The sequence below is a fragment of the Tachyglossus aculeatus genome, chromosome 23 (assembly GCF_015852505.1).
Source record: "Tachyglossus aculeatus isolate mTacAcu1 chromosome 23, mTacAcu1.pri, whole genome shotgun sequence".
NCBI lineage: Eukaryota > Metazoa > Chordata > Mammalia > Monotremata > Tachyglossidae > Tachyglossus > Tachyglossus aculeatus.
Window position 1 is genome coordinate 8661604 of NC_052088.1, and position 3903 is coordinate 8665506.

At 48.1% G+C, this 3903-nt stretch overlaps 1 non-coding gene across 1 annotated transcript; it reads left to right on the forward strand.

Moving 5' to 3' along the window:
• The first annotated feature begins 2888 nt into the window (after positions 1 to 2888).
• On the forward strand, positions 2889 to 3026 carry LOC119944918. Its single transcript, XR_005456059.1, has one exon. It is a non-coding gene; the product is annotated as a small nucleolar RNA SNORA7 (small nucleolar RNA).
• The last annotated feature ends 877 nt before the right edge of the window (positions 3027 to 3903 follow it).

A 3903-nucleotide genomic window follows, 5' to 3' on the forward strand; every position in this document is an offset into this window, starting at 1 on the left:
GAGCCAGTCCCTGCTCTGCCACTTGTCAGCTGTGTGACTTTGGACAAGTCACTTAACTTCTCTGTGCCTCCGTTACCTCATCTGTAAAATGGGGATGAAGACTGTAAGCCCCCCATGGGACAACCTGATCACCTTGTATCCCCCCCAGCGCTTAGAACAGTGTTTTGCATATAGTAAGTGCTTAACAAATGCCATCATCATCATCATCTTCATGTACAGAGCACACAAGGCAGTGTGGCCTAGTGGTTACAGCATGTGAGCCCCAAGGGGGACAACCTGATAATGTTGTGGCTATCCCAGTGTTTTGAACAGTGCTTGGCACACAGTAAGCGCTTAACAAATACCACCATCATCATCATACAAGCATATTGGGTTGGACCCAGTACCTGTCCCACATGGGGCTCACAATCTTAATCCCCATTTTACAGATGAGGTAATTGAGGCCCAGCACAGTTAAGGGACTTGCCCCAGGACACACAGTAGGGAAGTGGCGGAGCAGGGATGAGTGAACTTCTTCATCATTGCTGTCTTTGAGTAGAAAGGTTAAATATATATATTTGACCCGCTCTAGACTGTAAGCTCATTATGGGCAAGGATTGTGTCTGCCAACTCCATTATATTGTACTCTCCTAAGAGCTTATTCATTCATTCACTCAATCAAATTTATTGAGCACTTACTTTGTGCAGAGCACTTGGAAAGTATAATTCAGCAACAGATAGAGACAATCCCTGCCCAACAATGGGCTCACAGTCTAGAAGGAGGGAGACAGACATCAAAAAAGTTGACAGGCATCAATAGCACCAATATGAATAAATAGAATTATGGATATATACACATCATTAATAAAATAAATAGAATAATGAATACGTACAGATATACACAAGTGCTGAGGGCGGGGAGGGGGGTACAGCAGAGGGAGGTGGGGTGGGGAGGAGGAGCAGAGGAAAAGGGGGGCTCAGTCTGGGAAGGCCTCCTGGAGGAGGTGAGCTCTCAGTTGGGCTTTCAAGGGGGGAAGTGTGCCAGTTTGGTGGATGTGAGGAGGGAGGGCATTCCAGGCCAGAGGTAAGACGTGGGCCAGGGGTTGACGGAGGGACAGGCGAGAACGAGGCACAGTGAGGAAGTTAGTGGCAGCAGAAGAGCGGAGTGGGCGGGCTGGGCTGGAGAAGGAGAGAAGGGAGGTGAGGTAAGAAGGGGCAAGGTGATGGAGAGCTTAGTACAGCTCTCAATGCCCAGCAAACACTCAATAAATATAATTGATTGGCGTAACGCCCCTGCCCGCCATCCCCACGTCTAAAATTTCCTTTCCTTGAGAATGAACTCCCTTACCTTCACATTCAGGCTCCAGATCCATTTCTGGATCTGGGGAAGCAGCATGGCTCAGTGGAAAGAGCCCGGGCTTTGGAGTCAGAGGTCATGGGTTCAAATCCCAGCTCCGCCACTTGTCAGCTGGGTGACTTTGGGGAAGTCACTTCACTTCTCTGTGCCTCAGTTACCTCGTCTGTAAAGTGGGGATTAAGACTGTGAGCCCCACATGGGACAGCCTGATCACCTTGTATCCACCCAGTGCTTAGAACAGTGCTTTGCACATAGTAGGGGGCAAGTGTTCATTCATTCATTCATTCAATCGTATTTATTGAGCGCTTACTGTGTGCAGAGCACTGTACTAAGCACTTAGTAAGTGCTTAATAAATGCCATCATTATTATTATTTCTCCAAAACTATTCTGAGGGGCAGGTACTTCTGGAAAGAGGACGCTCAGGGGAAAAAGGTCAAACACGGAAAGCATGGCCACATACCTTCACGTCCACACATTGCAGCCACGCACAGGTTGCCGGCGAGGAAATGGATGAAGGATTTGGGCTCCAAACAAGTCTTATTCACACCCAACGGGGAACTTCAGCCCTGTGAAAGGGTCCAGAACAGTAGCCAACTTCACCCAATATTTTTTTTTAATATGTTCTTTTAAATAGTCTTGCTAAGTCTTTACTGTGTGTCAAACACTGTTGTAAGTGCTGGGGTGGATAGAAGCTAATCAGGTTGGACATGGAGGGCTCTCTAGTCTCCAAGCCCATTTTACAGATGAGGTAACTGAGGCCCAGGGAAGTGAAGTGATTTGCCCAAAGTCACATGGCAGATGAGTGGCAGAACCAGGATTAGAACCCTTGACCTTCTGATTCTCAGGCCCGGGCTCTACCCTCTATGGGAGCGGGCCAGATTTAGAGGAAACGAGCTATAAGCGGCAAGTTGCATTGTGGGTATGATACATTTGGATATTTGGGCATTTGTAATCAATCGATCGTATTTATTGAGCACTTACTGTGTGCAGAGCACTGTACTAAGCGCTTGGGAAGTACAAGTTGGCAACATATAGAGACGGTCAATCAATCAATCAATCAATCATATTTATTGAGCACTTACTGTGTGCAGAGCAGTGTACTAAGCTCTTGGGAAGTCCAAGTTGGCAACGTATAGAGACGGTCCCTACCCAACAGCGGGCTCACAGTCTAGAAGGGGGAGACAAAGAACAAAACCAAACATATTATCAAAATAAAATAAATAGAATAAATATGTACAAGTAAAATAAATAGAGTAATAAATCCATACAAACATATATACATGTATACAGGTGCTGTGGGGAGGGGAAGGAGGTATGGTGGGGGGGGATGGGGAGAGGGAGGAGGGGGAGAGGAAGGAGGGGGCTGAGTGTGGGAAGGCCTCCTGGAGGAGGTGAGCTCTCAGTAGGGCTTTGAAGGTAGGAAGAGAGCTAGCTTGGTGGATGTGCGGAGGGAGGGCATTCCAGGCCAGGGGGAGGATGTGGGCCGGGGGTCGACGGCGGGACGGGCGAGAACAACGCACAGTGCGGAGATTAGTGGGTCTGTTAGAACTCTCCCTCTCAGGGTCGCACCTGGAGAGTTTCCAGTCCTCTACCAGTTTCGACTACGGGAGGGAGAGTCCAGCAGAGGCAGATCCATTCCATTCCTAGCTTGGCCAGGGGCTAGTGAGTGGCAGGCCAACTGCTACGAGTCAAAACTCACCCGTGTTGGGCAGCAGCGGCCCGGGAGAGAGTCAAGGGCGGAGACTCGAGTTTACTGCGTGGAAGGAGGCAATGGTAAACCACTTCCGTAATTTTACCGAGAAAACTCTCTGGATCCACTACCAGAATGATTGCAGATGGAGGTGGGGCGTTCTGGGAGAGATGTGTCTATGAGGTCTCTATGGGTCGGTGATGACTCCACGGCCTAAGGCAAGACAAATGTCCACTTCCCCTTGCTTAATATTTGTCTTTCCCTGCAGACTGTAAGCTCTTTGTGGGCAGGGATCTCATCTACCTACTCTTTTGTACTGTCCTTTCCTGAGCACTTTAGTACAGTGCTCTACACACACTAAGGCTCAATAAATACCTCTGATCAATTGATTGTGGGAAGGGGGTTTCAAAAGTGCTGAAGGGAGGATGAGGTGAAGAGAAATCAATAACTGAGAGGTGGGGGGGGGGGAACATGGAAGATGACCAAACGGGGAGAAGTCAATCAATCGATCAATCTATCAATGGAATTTATTGAGCATTTAGTATGAACAGGGCACTGTACTAAACACTTGGGAGAGTCCTCTTTTCTTTCTTCCACTCCCTTCCGCATTGCCCTGACTTGCTCCCTTTATTCATCTCCCCTTCCCAGCCCCACAACATTTATGTCCAGATCTGTCATTTATATATTTATGTTAATGTCCATCTCCCCGTAGAGACTGTAAGCTTGTTGTGGGTTGAGAATTCATTCATTCAATCGCATTTATTGAGCGCTTACTGTGTGCAGAGCACTGTACTAAGCGCTTGGGAAGTACAAGTTGGCAACATATAGAGACGGTCCCTACCCAACAGTGGGCTCACAGTCTGCGCCTGTTACACT